Source organism: Schistocerca gregaria, chromosome 1 (assembly GCF_023897955.1).
Source record: "Schistocerca gregaria isolate iqSchGreg1 chromosome 1, iqSchGreg1.2, whole genome shotgun sequence".
NCBI lineage: Eukaryota > Metazoa > Arthropoda > Insecta > Orthoptera > Acrididae > Schistocerca > Schistocerca gregaria.
The window spans coordinates 648,526,832-648,546,389 of NC_064920.1; the positions used below are offsets into that span (position 1 = coordinate 648,526,832).

At 42.0% G+C, this 19,558-nt stretch overlaps 1 protein-coding gene across 1 annotated transcript in view; it reads left to right on the top strand.

Moving 5' to 3' along the window:
* The window catches only part of LOC126361126 (glucose dehydrogenase [FAD, quinone]-like), a 187,468-nt gene that overhangs the window by 99,124 nt on the left and 68,786 nt on the right, over positions 1-19,558 (top strand). The gene's annotated exons all lie outside the window — the stretch shown is intronic.

Consider the following 19,558-nt stretch of genomic DNA (forward strand, 5'->3'; position numbering starts at 1 on the left):
TCCTCCTGTACGCGGTACAGAATTCTTGACCGCCGCGTTGCCTTCTGCGCGGAGCAGTAAAGAGCCAGTATCTCTCAATCTAAGGAAATTAAATACGAACTCGTCAGTTGTATTCTGTCATCATGTAACAAAAACGGAAACCATATCAGAACAGAAGATACGTTTCGCATACGGACGAAAATTTACAAAGATGCAGATAACTACTGTACATTATTAAGATGTAAATCCATAATAATCGCATACAAGTAGAGAATTACAATGACACAAACCTTTGGTGCACAGCAGCAAATATCTTTCGTGCAGGAAGTAGTCGTTGTGGGAAGCGTTCTCGATAAATTCGTACAGCTGCCTTCGCAACACCTTTTTCCTCGCCATAAATTAAATGCATATCGCATTGTTCTGCTATAGTAAATCTCCTTTCCATCCTAACAGTTAACAGAGTTGCAATAACATCTGCACGGGTTACTCTCCTACTGTCGTCGCTCGGTGTATTACAATGACGCAGCCACTCAGGCTGCAGTTGCCTATGTGTTTACGATTTATCCCTATCCGTCACTGCCATAGGCCCACTGCCGATAACAAGAATCCGCGGACAGCCAAGGCCCCCCGTCGCACTCCCGTTCCTCATCCAGGCGACTCTCCACTTTACCTTTTTTGTGGTAGGTTGATGTACAGCGTCACCGGTGGACCTCGGCCTTACTGCCTTGGGGTAAGGATAAACTTTTTCTATCCTACAATGCCAAAGACATCATTGGAATTCATGTAGATGGTGTGGCAGTGGCACTTAAAGTCCCACACCTCCCACCGACGGTGGAAGTTCTAGGTACTACATAGGAACTGATATTGGTGGTCTTATGATGCTCGGCACATATCAAGACTGACACTTCGTTAGTGGCCCTAACATCCACTGTACTGCCCACTGTGTTCCTTAAATATACGTTCCTCAGCCGGCCAGAGTGGCCGAGTGGTTCTATGCGCTACAGTCTGGAACCGCGCGATCGATACGGTCGCAGGTTCGAATCCTGCCTCGGGCATCGATGTGTGTGATGTTCTTAGGTTAGTTAGGTTTAAGTAGTTCTAAGCTCTAGGGGACTGATGACCTCAGAAGTTAAGTCCCATAGTGCTCAGAGCCATTTGAACCATTTTTATACCTTCCTCGGCGGTTGCAGCCGCCTGGAAACGCTGAAGTTCGTTCGAACAGAAGCGATAAAAGAGCGCTGGCTAAGAAGGATCGGTACTAGAGGACAAGTCGCAAGGATTGCTGGCGCACGTCGAACAGTAGTTTAGTTTTCTTCCAATCTGGTGGAGTGTATAGGTCGCCGGTTTCACTTTTTACTTAGATGTTCCCCATCACATTTTTTCACAGTGAAAAGTTTTTTACATTGCACCAAATGTTTTGTTATTTCCAGACATATGGCAGGTAAGCTTGTGTCCTTCAGTAGTAACGTTTAAGATTAATATTTACGATGAAACCGTTTCACTTAGATGTTTGGAAAAAAATTTATTTGGTTAAAAAAATGGGGGTTATAATTGCGTAAACTGGACCCTCTCCAACTGCTTAAACTGAACCACCAGAGTTCTTCGTGTTTAAAAGCTGCCAGTATTGTAATTCTATTGCAGATTCAAAGAGGGTAATGGAGGAGATTGGTCAAAGGAAGTGGAGTCCCTCTAAAACGACTGAAGCTATTGATGCATTTCAGAAAAAGAAGATAGCTCGCAAGAAGGCCATTTACGAAAATATAACTTACGAGACTGTCGAACGTGCAGTACAATACACCTGGGGAGGCAGCAAGGGAAAGGGGGGAGGGGCAGAATTACAATTTTGGGTAAATATCATGAACTGGCTCACTATTGTCTAGTTATGGAAGTTTTTGTCTTCAGTATTGCTTGTGGGGAATGGCCTTATAACTGGCAAAGAGAAACAAGACAGAACACCCTTCAAAGACGAAATTGCTGGGAAAAGTGGGTAATCTTTTTTTTTAATTGCCACAGAACCAAACTGTCCGAAAGAAAGCCTACAGTAACATCTTGTTGCAGGGCTCTTAGATTCAGCAAAAAATGGAAAGTGGTGTTAATACCTATTTTTGAAATTAGATTGTGTTTTCTCTAATATAACACCTTTTCCAATTTTGGTTACTTCTACTTTAATTATTTTTAGAAGCGGTCCGACGTTGACCAGCATATTCCCAACTCGCTGAGTGCAATGGTTTTGAAAACTATTGTTTTTCGTATTATAAGTGAAGTGTGATATGCTTTTAAAACACGATTATTAACTATTTTCTATTTTTTTAAAATCAAAAACAAAACAGGGGTCCGATTTCGGACACTTTCCTCTACTATACGCACTTTCTACCAGGATTCTCGTCCATGCAGTTGATACGAATAGCTGAAATTATAGAAATCGAATTACACTGACCAGTGTTGACTGATTTTTTGGTAGCTACCAGAGTTAGCTAGCAGCCAACATTTTGGTTAGTGAATCTGTGTCTACGAAAAAAGAGGTGATAAATGGATTAATGACCACAGAAGTGTTACGTGTATTTCTGAAATCATATTATTGACACGCTGGTCACATTAACCTCTATTATGTCTAAGTTAGTAATGGCTGGGCAGGAGTTAGTGTCATTTGATACGTGCCCATTCAACTGTTCTAATGTTCAAGACTGTTGACCAGAGTGAATTGTAAACTGTAATTCAATATCAAATTCTGAGCCTAGCCGGCCGCGGTGGTCTAGCGGTTAAGGCGCTCAGTCCGGAACCGCGCGACTGCTTCGGTCGCAGGTTCGAATCCTGCCTCGGGCATGGATGTGTGTGATGTCCTTAGGTTAGTTAGGTTTAAGTAGTTCTAAGTTCAAGGGGACTGATGACCACAGCAGTTAACTCCCATAGTGCTCAGAGCCATTTGAACCATTTCTGAGTCTAAATTATGAGATTTACGTATGTCTACTTTTCCGTAGATGTTCCCATTTAAGTCGTAGAAGGTATGACGCTTCTTTTGTGAGATCTGATATAGTCGGTTTGCGACGCTCGGTTTAGTGTTTCGTGCTCTCACGGCCACGTGAAATTTAGAAGAGCAAGCCTTGCCCGTACCACGCTGGCTACTTATACCCTCATGCATTGTTTGGAATTCGAGGGTCGCTGTTTCTGATTCGGAAGCGTTGTCTACGGTACCTGATTTTCTGCTGAGAACAAAGGCGCCAATGTAAAAACTAAAATTGCGAGAACACCATAGGATGCACGAGCACTGATACTCCACAGAACACCACCGAAGGCATACAGGAATGCGATTTGAACATAGGAAAATAGAGGTAATCATACTGGTGTATAACCACTCAGTTTTTTCAAAAATCGTATGTGCATTCCTTTGCTGAATCGATGTATGAGTGTGTACGGACAGCCTTCAGTCACAAAAATACTAAGTTAATTTCCTTACAGACACAGTTATTTTCATATATACCACAAGACTTCTGCCTGCAGTTCAAGAGAAAATTAAATGTTTTTTTTAATTAAAAATCATTGCTGTAGGTAACTGCATATGTTTATGTGAGTTCTGAAAGCGAATGGAAAAGTATTTTGCTTGTGTTGTTCGTAGTTTCTTTCTCCTTTCATGCCGTATTTCGTTCTACGGTTGCTGTCATAGTACATCTGTAGTTACAAGCAATGTTTTTACCCTTTTAGTGTGCGAAGTCTTTGGTCAAAAAGAAAGACCTCAAACTGTAGAATAATCGCATACTTCCTATTCTTGATTTCCATTAACAGTCGAAAAGCCTGGCCTTTTTTAAAAATAAATAAAAAACATAAAAAGAAATCTCTAGGCCATCTAAATCTACATTACACGAAAAATATGTTCAGTTCCGAACAAGTGAAACGGAGTTTAATTTTCACTGTTTGGGCTCTGGGAAGTGTCTTACGTGTCTTTAGAAACTAATTTATTCGCTAAGGACAGTCTGTGTGGTCCACTCACATATAGACACGGCTGTGAAATTCTAAATTGGCTCCCAGGCATTTATCATCAATATATATGTTGTAAACCAATGTTACGTATTTTGCGTTTACTAACACCTGAGAGAAAGATGCTGCTATGTCATGAATTTCCGTGGATAATTAACTTCAGCATCCTCACAGCTGCAACAGTCTGACCTGTAGATAAAATTACGAGTCTCTGAACTACGTAGATACACGTTTGGTAGATCTGTAGATTACTTTGTCTTACCTGTGCAAGACAAAGACAGTTGAAAGAGATTCAAAGGTAGATGACGCTCGTACTGATTATTTTCAACTTTCGTCGTAAGGAAAGAAATTGTTTTCACCGATGTAACTGTTCTGGCAAGAGCACTGTGACCGTCAGATTGTAGGACTGCAACTGCTGTTATCCTTTCCAGCAAAGTTATTAAGGAATGTGATTCAAACCGGAGGTATAATTTTGTATTTAAAATATTTCATATTTCACAAGACAGTGAATTACAAGCACGCCAGACACGGAAGGACATGAGTCATCACTTACTTGTAATGTCGCTCTGGTATGGAATGTCCGTAGGCCTGGCACTTTTTTTCGGGCGTGCAACAAGGGAAAACACGGTTTCCCTTTACCAGGCAGAGCACGTAAATTCATTCACGCATGCGAGCTTTTCAGAGGACGTGACGCGCATCACTGGCCCCTCGCTTTGCCGCAGCCGGATTCCACGTCAGCACCATCCTAAAGCAAACGCGAAAGGACACCGATGAAGGTCGGAAGTCATCGGCGGCGACATTCTGGCGCCAAACACATCACTCGGGCGGCGGGGTCCGCGTTTAGCACACCTCCGCCGCAGCTGCCACGGTTCACAGCCACGCCACGGCTGTAGTTGTCCCGCTACGTATGCCAGCGATGCTGCGAACTGACGTTGGAAACGAAATTAATTGAAGAGAAAAACATGCAGGAATATCTGAGAGAGTAAAGGAGCGACGTAATACATATTACATATTTATCTGCTCTCTAGTGGTTGTTTCCAAGGGAACGTGCAAGACACGAATATTTCTTGCATCATGTTTTTAATAATAAGGCGTTGTTGAACTGTTTGGGACATTAATTTAATTTTATCCACAGATAAAAAGTGTTAGCTACACTGAGACAAATAAACATGAAGTATATTAAACTATTACAATACTTGTAGAATTGAATAAACAGTCTAATGAGTACGGAATATGGATTCAGGGTATATCGAAGAAAGACGAAAGTAATGATAAGCAGAAGGAATGAGAACAGCGAGAAAAGTTTCATCAGAATTGGTGAGTACGAAGTAATAAGTTATTCCGCTGCCTAGGGAGGAAATAACCCAAGACGGACGGAGAAAGGACAACATAAAAAGCAGACTAACACTGGCAAAAAGGTCATCCCTGGCCAAGAGAAGTCTGCTATTGCCAAATATATGTCTTAATTAAGGAAGAAATTTCTGAGAATGTATCTTTGGAGCACAGCGTTGTGTGACAGAGATGGAGTATGTGCTAAGCGGGAACAGTAGAGAATAGAAGCATTTGACATATGGTGCTACGGTCGAATGTTGAAAATTAAGTGGACTGATAGACTAAGGAATGAGGAGGTACTGCGTAGAATCGGAGAGGAAAGGAATGTGTGGAAAACACTGACATGAAGAAGGCACAGAGTGGCAGCACACCTGTTTAAACATCAGGTAACAACTTCCATGGCACTAGGAAGAACTGTAGAGGGTAAAAACTACAGAGGAAGACAGAGATTCGAACATATCTTGCAAATAATTCAGGACGTAGATTGCAAGTGCTATTCTGAGATGAAGAGTTCGGCATTAGAGAGGAATTCGTGGAGGACCGCAGCGAACCAGTCACAAGACTGATCACTCAAGAAAGAAAAAAAAGTCATTAACGCTAACTTTAGACGTAGATATACGTGTTACAATGCGTTACAGTGTGATTTTCGAGCCCATTGGATCAAACTGGAGGTGATATCTGAATATTTTCCTTGAGTGAATGTAACTCGAAAAAAGGCATTCCTGTTAAGAATTTATTACGAGTTAAATTTAGAATTGAAGTAAAAGCATTAGCGAAATTGCAAAGGAAAGATGTGAGCGTCATTTCTTGATTTTACACGCTAGGATAACGTTGAGTATTGCCCTTTCTCAAGCTACATGACGGCTCTGATAATTACGTACGAATGAAAATGGTTCATATACTCGTAGCTAGTCCACTGAGAGTTAGCCGAATGCAACTCCGTATTCGAAACAAAGTTATATACTAGCTGCATTGGTAATGGACTAAAATGCAACGAATTTAAGGCGTCCTTAAAATTACTAAAATAGTTTCAGGTAGCGAAATCGATTTTCTCATTTTCAGATATTTTCATATTATTTAGACAAGTCTGTATCTTTTGTTATCGTTTTCTTCAGAATATTGTGATGTATAGAATTGTTTGCAAAGCATTACTGTGGGCACGTTATTATAAGGCACTCCAGCCGCGGTGGCCGAGCGGTTCTAGGCGCTCAGTCCGGAGCCGCGCGACTGCTACGGTCGCAGGTCCGAATCCTGCCTCGGGCATGGATGTGTGTCATGTCCTTAGGTTAGTTAGGTTTAAGTAGTTCTAAGTTCTAGGGGACTTATGACCTAAGGTGTTAAGTCCCATAGTGCTCAGAGCCATTTGACTATTTTTATAAGGCACAGGTGCAACGCTGATTTATGTGATTTCGACAGCAAGAGTGCTACTTTAGGTACAACAGCAGCTATCGAAATTGATATAATTGGTTTGCCATGACGATAAAACTAATATCTTTCTGCGGGGACGTTAATAATTACTAGGTAATATATAGCTTGAATAATACATCGCCAGACAAGATAAGTGAAGCACCAACAAAGTGAGGCGGGGATGAAACGAAATTTCACATGTTGAAAGAGTGAGTGATTTTACTTCGGTGATTAGAAAATCGAGTCAAAGTTACGAAGTACTTAACAGCATGAGTCCACGTGTGACTGACGATGTGCCCTCTCTGGCCTGGATGCATACACTGATTTGGTTTGGCAGAATTTCGGAAAGCTGTTCAAACCTCTCCTGGGGCAAGCTGGTCTACAAATATATCTGGTCTTTGATGTCCTCGATACTTGCCCTTGGAGAGAGCTCACGTGTGATCTGGTCCCACAAGTGTTCCGTGAGGAGCAGATCTCGATCTTCCTAGCCACTGGAGTACCTCAGGATCACTCAGATAGATTATAAAAACAACAGCCATGAGTAGACGAATATTGTCCTGTTGAAAAATGGCGCCGCGACACTGCCGCGCAGGATTTCCGTGACGTAGTGTTGTGCCGTCATAGTTTCCTCAGTCACCGCCAGCCCTCACCTGAGGTCAAACCCGATGGCTCTCCGCAGCATGACGCCAAGACTGGCACCACTGTGTCTCGTCAAAATGTTGGAAGGATGAGACCTTTGCCCAGGTCGTTGCCGTATTCGCCGATGACGGTCACCCGGTGTGATAATGAACATAATGCTACGGTCATTTATCAGCAGTCCATGCGTCCCGGTCGCGTCAGCGCTCCAAACGGAGTCCTTCGTGTTGTGCTGTTAACGACAGCCTACGCATGGGACAGTAACTCATTAGCCCAACTACTGCTAGTATCGGGGGATTACTGTGTGCCTGGTGCACTATAGTGATCCTTCATTGGTGACGCATATGCCTGCCTTCACGTACCCATGCAGTCCAACTTCGAGTCAGTGTCACATCCGAATGCCCCACATATCTGGACGTAGCATGATTCGACCAGCCGGCCATACGGAAATCCATAATGAGGCGCCTTTCAAATCCTGCAGTTGCTGATAACGTTGTCCTAACACATGCACGCCGTACCTCCATGTACTTGAAATTGATTACTTATCACCTTACACCGTTTATGCCTCATATATCCCACCAGGTCTGGTAACAAAACTAAACACGGAAGAAACCGATCTTTAGCAGTTAATCTTTATATATAAAAAACAACATACTGACTGACTGAATCACTCATCATCGCCCAGCCCAAACATCTGAGGATACAGAATGAGATTTTCACTCTGCAGCGGAGTGTGCGCTGATATGAAACTTCCTGGCAGATTAAAACTGTGTGCCCGACCGAGACTCGAACTCGGGACCTTTGCCTTTCGCGGGCAAGCGCTCTACCATCTGAGCTACCGAAGCACGACGCACGCCCGGTACTCACAGCTGTACTTCTGCCAGTATCTAGTCTCCTACCTTCCAAACTTTACAGAGCACTTGCCCGCGAAAGGCAAAGGTCCCGAGTTCGAGTCTCGGTCGGGCACACAGTTTTAATCTGCCAGGAAGTTTCATCTGAGGATACAATCCCGAAGTTTGGAGGAAGTATGGATCTTATAACTTAGGTCTCGTTTGAGAAGGGATTTTTCGAAATTTCTGTCCTAAGAGGGTGGAATAGGGGATCAAAAACGTTTCGAAAGTATGTCGCTATTAAGAAAATTTTGAATCTAGAACTACAAAAACTGTTATTTGGTTTCTCAGTCATAAAATAAAAAGTGCGCGTCTCAGCATTTTGGAAATTCAATCACTAAGGGGGTAAAATAATGAGTGGAAGTTTCTTTGAAAGTAAATAATTACTTAAGAGCTATCAAAGGATTTTAATACTACATCTATGACAATTAAATTTATTCTTTTCGGTTAGAAATAAAAATAGTGCTCCATTGTTTATAGAAATTCAGCTCCCAAGTAAGTGCAATAAAGGATGAAAACTTTTATTAAAACATTTCGTTACGTTAAAGAAAATTATGGAGACTGGTATTACGCTTCCCGGTTGGATGTAAAGAAATTTTTGTTAGGGGATGAAAGTTGCTATGGATATACCTCCACAAGAACGCAAAAAGGATGATTAAGAGAAACTTTGGACTCCAACTAACAGAATCGCTTCTTGGTCAGACGTACATTCGGAAAGACCCTGCTTATATGCCTTAATTAGCGTGAAAAGCTTTTAAGTTGCAGTTCGTGAACAACGTAAAATGCTATTAAATAAAAGCAAAACAAGAAAAATCTCCGCAGACTATACAGTCTAAGGGAACGAAGCAGGCAAATATAAAATTATAAAAAATTCTAGAACAATCTATAAAACTTCTTACAGTTTTCAAAGATTTTCTGTTTATTGTCTCAGTTGTATTTAATATTAAGTTTTTACAAGGAGATGACTAATTTCCGGCTCTTAGCTGCCATCTTCAGATCGCATGAGCTACTGTTACAGCGTCAGTAACAGTGTACAACGCTGTTGAGTCGTCCATAAAATTCTTGTAGTGAGCTATGCTATCAATGATGGCATTTGAACCAAGGATTCTACAGCGTTCTACAAAAAAAAATATACACTGAAACCTCTAAGTAATTCTTTTCGTTACACTCAGTAACAGCAAACAGATATCTCAAGTAAGCTGTAATTTGGAGTCAAAACAAGTAAAGCTTACATGGCAATTCTCGGTTTGCAGTTACTGACTGTAACGAAAATAATTGCGCGGGCGTTTCAATGTATAATTGTCTTTGCACAACGCCGCAGCGTCTCTGTGTTTCAATTGCGGCAACAGATAACGTCGCTCACTACAACAGATTTTACCTGGCGATTCAAAATAATAATTTTGTGGACGATGCAAGGCATTGTACACTGCTAGACGTGTAATCTGAAAGTGATAGTTAAGCTACCGGTTCTACTCAACATTTTGTATTATTTTATCCTTTTAAATGTAGTTGAGGCACTATATATAAAATGTTTCAAAATTTTAAGACGTTTATAGAGAGCCTCTGAATTTTTTATAATTTTATGTTGACTAAAGAACACTCTTGTGGCCGTTCTACCTGTCTAAGAGAATTGCAATTCTAATAATTTACATACCCACCGATTGTGTGTACATGTTTGAAAGTACACTGATATCCATCCTTCTTGTCAGGCAGAGTAATAAGGAGTTTGAATCTCTTAAGTTTAAGGATCTAAACAGGAAGATACCTCACTGTTTATGTTGATTTCAGGAACAACAAACTAATTTGGGAGCGATGTGGGGGCGGGGGATAGTGTGAGTTATTGGGCTGAAATTGTCGGCGACAGCCCGCTCCTAACCGCTAAGCAAACATCTGATGGTATCGTCTTCCAGACTTGTCGAAATAAAACGAGAAATGTGGACTGCCTCCTGCCCTGTGAGCCGGGCAGCAACGGGAATACAGCAGCTACGCGGGGGCCTCAGCAGAGGACAGCGGGGAATAGGGGCTGCGTAATCCGGCCAGCATCTCGTAAAACAATAACATTACTAACCCCGGCGATAGGCTGCTAATTCACGCGGCGGAAGCACGCGCTTCTGTCATTAGGATGGCACAAATAATTGGCCCTTAAGATAAATCAGTCCGATAATGAGTGGGCTGCTTACGGCCGTCATGATCAGCCATTAGCCGGCGCACGCTAATCTCTACCACCACCACCACCACCAATGACCGTGTTAGCACAGCCCGTTGCTGGTTACCCTCCCACCACGTCACGAGCCAATCCTCGGCATCCTGTTTCACCCCTAACATTGAAGTGACACGCAGACTAAGTGAATCCTTTCCTGTTAGCGCTAGTAGACGAAGAAAAAGGGGTACCGTGTTTACAAGAGAACCGCATCGAAATGCTCCTTCCAAAGCCAGATAGTAATTTATCCAACAATGATTCTGACAACTCATCCACGATAAGAATTTTCGCCGTCTGACGTTTCAGTAGGCTTACCACGTAGATAATTTTTTGTTGTTGTTGTTGTCAGTCTTCTGGCTGGTTGATGCGGCCCGCCACATATTCCTCTCCCTGCCAACTTTTTCATCTCAGAGTAACGCTTGCTACCCATGTTAATTATTTGCTGGGTGTGTTCCAACCTCTATAGTATTTACCCTCTACAGCTCCCTCTAGTAGAATGGAATTATCCCCTGATGCCTTAACAGATGTCCTGTCATTCTGTCCCTTGTTCTCGTCAGTGTTTTCATATATTCCTTTACTCGCCGATTCTGCGGAGAGCCTCCTTATTTCTTACCTTATGGGTCCTCTTATTCAATCCACCCATTACATTACATTTCTTAATTATTTCAGCAACTGCACGTTTTCCTACGCTACCTGCTTACATGTATGATAACGAATTTACCCTACAACTGTACCCCTTGGTTATAGTCACAACACCGTCGAAGTACTCTGACAGACGTATTGCTCGGAGAGCTACTGTGGACGTAAAGTACTTATAAAGGATGGGTGTTTATAAAGTCTTTACTTCACAACGATAACAGCTTCAGGGACTTCGATGAAGGCGTAATAAGTGTTTTATAAAGACTACATTTATGTCCTGTTACTAAATTCAGCATTTGTCACTTTCTGTTATCAGTAACGCTCTACCCACCACTAGTTCATAGACAACCATATGCTTCTATCACTTTACAAAATTTGTAGACCTGAATATGGTCAATAAAACGATAATGAGATACGCAACGGATATGTTCAAAGGATTAAGATAAGCTAATAGAATGTGTGACGTGACATTTTTATGCTTCGGTTTCACTTTAATCAGACATTTCGCACCCCTTTCAGAATACACGTACCCAAGTTTTCGTTGTTAATTCGGGATCAACGTATTAAATCTGACTGAAATATGGTGTGTTATCATGAAAAGAAAGGAGTTCAGTGTGAAAAAAAGGGGCAGTTCATTTGGTAAAGACATGAATTGTACTGGCATTCACAAAAAAATAACATACGATTCACAAAACACTGCAGTTTAAAATCCTCACATCCATTAACGCGCATAAGAGACGAGAACCAATGAACTCAGTGGCACTATCAGAAGGAGGACGACCCCCTACGCTCGAGACAGGGACGGGAGGATGTGGTAGGATGACAAAGTGGCTGCCGCGCACGTATTCACGAAAACAGACACACGGGTTGCTGCTCCTGGTATGTATCCCATGAACCACTAAAATCACGGCCATCAAACAGTAAGCAAATGGAACGGGAGTAAGTTCCAAATGCAGTCCGCTACAGCAAAACACATTAAATTCTATATAAAGGAACCGAAAGTAAATTCACCAGACATACAGGTACTCCTATCACAGGCAATTTTGTGTATTGCAAGATCAGATGCAGTACTGATGGACTGGCACTAAACAAAGAGCACACGACGGGATCTGCGTCTCAAGACTGAATTGAAGTATATCAGATTACCATAATTGGTGTGAAGAATATGAACCAGGATTTCCTGAACTGGCAAAGGTGGACTGCTGAAGGCGTTTGCCCTAGCCATTCAATTAATTTAGAACAAATTTACATTATCTTCGACGCCACATGGTGATCTAATGTACAAAAGATCAATGTCTCAACTTAGAGGTTACAGTTTTAAAATGACAAGTTCGGCACCATGATCATCTCCAAACTTCACGAGAAAGTACACGACAGCTTTAATAACTAAAACATTTATGAAAGCCAAAGGACAAACTGTTAATGGCCTGCGTGGTTACGCCTGGGAATCGATAAGCCCAATATACCAGGTCACTCTCACTAAGTAAAAAGAAATAAGAGAAATTAAAAAATGTGATCGCAAATCACGTCCTAGGATGTAACGTTGCTGAAAGACAGAAATTAAGCGTCATTGTAGATTAAGATCACTCGTTCAAATACCTGACTCCCAAATCTAACAGAAGAGCTCGACAGAGCTGCTCTGTTGAACGTACCCAGAAACAATGTCCCTTGCCGCTGGCTGTTTTCGCACGTAGCGTGCTGACAGGAAAACAAGACCCGTTAACTACGGAGTTCGCCAACCTCTTTCCATAGGCGCTCAGTGCAAATGTTACCTCACTGACACTGATCTCACCGTCTGCTATCCACATCCATGACGTAAACAGTTAAGTTGGCAAGACTGCCACATAATGTATTCATACAACTCACTCAGGCATTCAGTTACTCAAAATTGTTGATAGGATGCAGTAGGAGCAGATATAGACTCAGATCACAATATAGTAGTGATGAAGAGTAGGCTGAAGTTCAAGACATTAGTCAGGAAGAATCAATACGCAAAGAAGTGGCATACGGAAGTTCTAAGGAATGACGAGATACGTTTGAAGTTCTCTAACGCTATAGATACACTGATAAGGAATAGCGCAGTAGGAATTAAAGTTGAAGAGGAATGGACATCTCTAAAAAGGGTCATCACAGAAGTTGGGAAGGAAAACATAGGAACAAAGAAAGAAGCTTGCGAAGAAACCATGGGTTACAGAAGAAATACTTCAGTTGATTGATGAAAGGAGGAAGTACAAACATGTTCCGGGAAAATCAGGAATACAGAAATACAAGTCGCTGAGGAATGAAATAAATAGGAAGTGCAGGGAAGCTAAGGCGAAATGGCTGTAGGAAAAATGTGAAGACATCGAAAAAGATATGATTGTCGGAAGGACAGACTCAGCATACAGGAAAGACAAAACAACCTTTGGTCACATTAAAAGCAACGGTGGTAACATTAAGAGTGCAACGGGGATTCCACTGTTAAATGCAGAGGAGAGAGCAGATAAGTGGAAAGAATACATTGAAAGGCTCAATGACGGTGAAGATTTGTCTGATGTGATGGAAGAAGAAACAGGATCGATTTAGAAGAGATAGGGGATCTAGTATTAGAATCGGAATTTAAAACAGCTTTGGAGGACTTACGGTCAAATAAGGCAGAAGGGATAAATAACATTCCATCAGAATTTCTAAAATCATGGGGGGAAGTGGCAATGAAACGACTATTCACGTTGGTGTGTAGAATATATGAGTCTGGCGACATACCATCTGACTTTCGGAAAAGCATCATCCACACAGTTCCGAAGACGGCAAGAGCTGACAAGTGCGAAAATTATCGCACAATCAGCTTGCATCGAAGCTGCTTACAAGAATAATATACAGAAGAATGGAAAAGAAAATTGAGAATCCGCTAGGTGACGATCAGTTTGGCTTTAGAAACAGTAAAGGTACGAGAGAGGCAATTCTGATGTTACGGCTAATAATGGAAGCAAGACTCAAGAAAAATCAAGACACGTTCATAGGGTTTGTCGACCTGGAAAAAGCGTTCGACAATATAAATTGGTGCAAGCTGTTCTAGATTCTGAAAAAAGTAGGGGTAAGCTATAGGGAGAGACGGGTCATATACAATATGTACAACAACCAAGAGGGAATAATAAGAGTGGACGATCAAGAACGAAGTGTTCGTATTATGAAGGGTGTAAGACAAGGCTGTAGCCTTTCGCCACTACTCTTCAATCTGTACATCGAGGAAGCAATGATGGAAATAAAAGAAAGGTTCAGGAGTGGAATTAAAATACAAGGTGAAAGGATATCAATGATACGATTCGATGATGACAATGCTATCCTGAGTGAAAGTGAAGAAGAATTAAATGATCTGCTGAACGGGATGAACAGTCTAATGAGTACACAGTATGGTTTGAGAGTAAATCGGAGAAAGACGAAGGTAATGAGAAGGATTGATGGTCACGAAGTCAATGAAGAAAAGGAATTCGGCTACCTAGGCAGTAAAATAACCAATGACGGACTGAGCAAGGAGGACATCAAAAGCAGACTCGCTATGGCGAAAAAGGCATTTCTGGCCAAAAGAAGTCTACTGATATCAAATACCGGCCTTAATTTAAGGAAGAAATTTCTAAGGATGTACGTCTGGAGTACAGCATTCTATGGTAGTGAAACATAGACTGTGGGAAAACCGTAACAGAAGAGAAATGAAGCATTTGAGATGTGGTGCTATAGACGAATGTTGAAAATTAGGTGGACTGATAAGATAAGGAATGAGGAGGTTCTACGCAGAATCGGAGAGGAAAGTAATATGTGGAAAATACTGATAAGGAGAAGGGACAGGATGATAGGACATCTGCTAAGACACGAGGGAATGACTTCCATGGTACTAGAGGGAGCTGTAGAGGGCAAAAAGTGTAGAGGAAGACATAGACTGGAATACGTCCAGCAAATAATTGAGGACGTAGGTAGCAAGTGCTACTCTGAGATGAAGAGGTTAGCACAGGAAAGGAATTCGTGGCGGGCCGCATCAAACCAGTCAGTAGACTGATGACCAAAAAAAAAAAGCAAATGCAGTTACATATACCAAATAAATATACATGGTGGTTCAAAGTATTTACATCAAAGGTCTGGGGGTGGTAGGTCACGTCTTTGAAGAACACTTCTGTTCATGATAGAATGTTCACTGCTGCTTCCTGGCGACGCTGGTAGGATGAGATTTCACTGAACCAGCAGGATCTACTAATCAAGGGTTTTGCTGCTGCAGTCTCCCTACCATAGTAAACTAACAGTGATTTTCAACAAGAAAACCTTACAGGGAGAAAGATATTTGAGAAGCGAATCGGGAACTTTAATTTTGCTGTGCCAGACCTCTTTCATGTGCAACATATGACTAGGTTATAGGTAACACAAACTGCATACGCAGGTCGCAGAGTTGCCACGATACCAGCCGCATCTCGGGGACATTGCCAGTAGTAAGAGGCCTAGTGTCGCCGGGAAGCGTAAGACAACGGCTAATAGAAGTTGTTTCCCCTTGACGTGATGTATCACAACTAGAAGTTTGGTGCGAACTGTATATATTCCTAAGCACCTTTCCTCCAGAGGCTTGTTATTAGCTCACCGGGATAATGTGCGATGTGAACTGTGAATCGTGAGCACACTCTGAAATTCTCTAAGGGCGATTGTTTCATGAAACGAAACTTATTTATTCTGACTCCCGAGCTGAAATTGATAGGATCGTTGAAAGAAATGTATCACTCACTTTTCTTCTGGCTGTCCTAAGAGAAATAAGCTTTCATTGGCACCAGCAAAGGTTTGTTTTCAGTGGGTGCTACATGGTTTGTGGCCTCTAGTGCAATCGTCTCACGATAGTAAAAAGAAGTGATATTGAAATTTATTATTAGAGATAGCTTCTTCTCTGGTCACCCAATACTTCAACACTATTCAAATATCAGCTGTTTAAATTCTGTGAAAAATATAATTTGTAAATTACACATGGGGCGACAGGCATGAGATCTAAGCTCTCAAAGCGCTATTATTTGCTACCGAAATGTAATTACCACGGGTGATACGCAATAAAATCTCTACAGGATCCTAGCGCCGATTTCACTAAAACATTCATAATCTGTGACTGATACTTTTCGGGTTATATAATAGCAGAAAATAGTAGTAGTTGTTGTTGTTGTTTTTGAGGAAGGAGACCAGACATTGAGGTCATCGGTCTCATCGGATTAGGGAAGGACGGGGAAGGAAGTCGGCCGTGCCCTTTGAAAGGAACCATCCCGACATTTGCCTGGAGCGATTTAGGGAAATTACGGAAAACCTAAATCAGGATGGCCGGACGCGGGATTGAGAAAATAGTTAATAAATTATCGGTTTCAATGTAATAAAAATTGTAATATTACAGTAAATGTGTAAAGGAATTTTTCCTTTGGTTCTCACTGGTACCGATTGTTTAACATAGTACTAACACAGTAAAGAGTTCAATTACACACGTGCCCTTTGTTTAAAATAGTAGTAATAAAGTACTAAGTGCATACCTTAAGAACGAAACTAACTTAAGTATCTTGTGTCACTGCCAAGTAACATAATAACTCGCTGAAACTTGGGCTATACATAGATAGACCTGCTGCAGTACAGTACAGAAGGTAACTGAAAGATATACGTACAGAAGGTAACTGAAAGATATACGAAGTGAGATGAACAGAAATGAGAGTTTTATTCAAAGACAATGATTACACTCAAGTCATTGCGATTCATGATGGTCTCCTGCATATTACCGAACGCGAGAAACGGTTCGTAATACAGTATGTTGTCACTGCGGAAGGCAATGTATACTGTACATGCTGACTACAAGATCTGTAAGGAGTTCTTAAGGAATGTCGCTCCATTCCTCCACCAGAGCGGTTGACTAGAGGCGGATGGGCATTAGTGCATGTGGGTGTGAGACTTCATAGGATTTAAGTCAGTGGAAACGGCAGGTCAATCCATTCGCTGAATATTTTCTCGTTTCAAGAGCTGCGCCACCTGCGGAGTAGGAAGCAGGCTCGCATCGTCATCCACGAAAATCAAGTCAGAGCCGAAAGTAGTTCTGAAATGACGTACATGACTTTCCACATCACGACACCAGCACCACAAACCAGACCCTTTTCCTGAGTGCATTACGTGATCCCCACCATGTCCGCCTCCGTAGCGTAGCGGTAGCGTTACCTCCTACCACTCTGGGGCCCAGGTTCGATCCCCAGCAGGGGACTGGGTGTTGTGTGTCTTTCATCATCATCGACTCCCAAGTTGCCGATGTGGACTCACGTAAAAACGACTTGCAATACGGTGGCCGAACTCTCCCGAATGGGGGCTCCCGGCCAACAATGCCATACGATCATTTCATTCTTACCTCTCACCATAGGACGTTACATAATGCACCCAGGCATAGTGCAGCATGGGCGTACTCCATCCCCATTTGCATCTGATCAGTAGTGTGTCCGGCCCTGATTTCATTGTTATGTATAACGGTGCGTGACCGCATTGAGCAGCGCGGAAGGAGGAGCTCTTGAAAAGAGAGGTTAAACGGCGAATTGATTGTCAGGCCCCCTGCCTGCCTAAATTCCATCGGGAACTTGTGAGAAGAGATGGCGACGCTCATTGCAGCACGTTCACATGGTCCAAAAACCATACAGCATGTGCCAACCATGCTGGTGGACGAATGGAACGCCCCACGGCAATAGGTCGTTACCAGGCTAGTGGCCAGTGTGGAAGCACGCCGCGGAGTATGCACGGCCCTCCTTGGTGATCATACACCCCATTAAGGTCTATGTCTTGGATTTTGTAATATCCAGGAGAACATCATAAATTGCCGTGACTTCAGTGTAATTACTGTCTTCCAGTCAAAATATTTCTATTCGTCACATTGCGAATTTCTGTCAGTTTCCTTCTGCACTATACTGTATCAGTTCTGTATCTCTACGGTCCTAGTTTCATCGATCTATCTTACTTAGTAGTAACACATAATGCGAAAGTTACCTTCGTTTTGCACACCTGTGTGATAAATACTTGTTGCTAAATCATTTCATCTGTCTCTCCCAACAGAAGCCGCCCGCGCTCGCTTATCTGTGGCAACGAACCCTCGCCTCGCCTCGGTACTTCACTGCCGCTCTCCTTGCATACCATAATGAGAAATCTTCATAATGAAAATCAGATATTATATTCGGTCCAAATTATTAGAAATTCATAAATTGTCAAACTTTTTGTGAAGAGAACCCCTGCATCATGATCTATCACTGCATGTGAGAAAAAAGAAATCGTCTCTTCTTTCGAAGAGTATCTCTCACGACTGTTGATAACAGCTGAGTTTCAGTATCTCATATCTGACAGACTCGACACAAATTTGGTTGGAGTCATCAGTGCCCAACCTCTCCCAAGACCACTCACACATTTGTCAGCTAAAATGAGTACAATCGTCGCTGACATTTTATTTCCTATGCAATGCAGGCCCTAAGATTTATGGGCTCCTCTAAACTCTGGAAATTCACAAGTCTTTTTAAATTTTGTGAATGTTCTCTATGTTGTTGAAGCCAAGCAGTCGTAATTATGGCCCAGTAAATTCGATAACGCCGTCTTGAAAGACAGTGCTTGTAACGTTTAAATCATCGTTGAGACGTTAAAATTCAATAAAACTGTCTCGATCGCAGCAGAAGTTTATTCAGGTTTGCAGTTAGCTTTGGTTTATAATTTAGACCATTCTCAAGACCGTTTACTGACTTTTACTGGATTTTAACGGTTTATACCGACCGCTGATTACGTTCATTTAATAGAATGCTCTCTAATATTTTAAACATCTTTGACATGACGGGAAACCAGATAAAAATTGATATTTTAGAAGTTCCAACTTCGGATTTTGATACTAAAAGCCAATAAGGTTAGTCAAAGAGGTCAATTCCGCTTAACTGAAATCTTCGCGCCACATAATGTTCACCGTTCCTTGTCATTTAAGACTTCCCCAGGTATATATTCAGCGTAAAAAAGAACATATCTCACAGACAAAATGACTTAGGAAACGTCATCTCTTCTATTATCATAAATAAACAAACACCGACTGGATCGCAAGTTTTTACTAATTCCCGATTTCAGTCGGCACGCCCCCTATCTCCAGGCTCCGCTAACAAGTGCAGCTCGCGGTGCCAGACTTGTAGACGATCAGATGATTTGCATCGCAGATTGAGACCGATAGTCGGTAATAGTTCGTGGTCCAGACAGTGTTCGTTTGTTTATTACATAAAATGTGATAATTTTTTCAGACACTTTTTCGACTGTGATTTGATACGGCCGAATACCAGTTTCGGCCATTATCGGCCGTTTTCACGTTTCTTCATCTAAGTTAGCTCCAACAGTTGCTGAACTTCTTCACAGACAGTATCACGTTCTCACTTCTTACTAGTTAACTTTCTCTCTTCCACGCACATCTCGGGCGTGGAGGAGCGTTAGGGGCATTTGTACTCAGCTCTGCTCCGTATTCAATGCGGTAGGA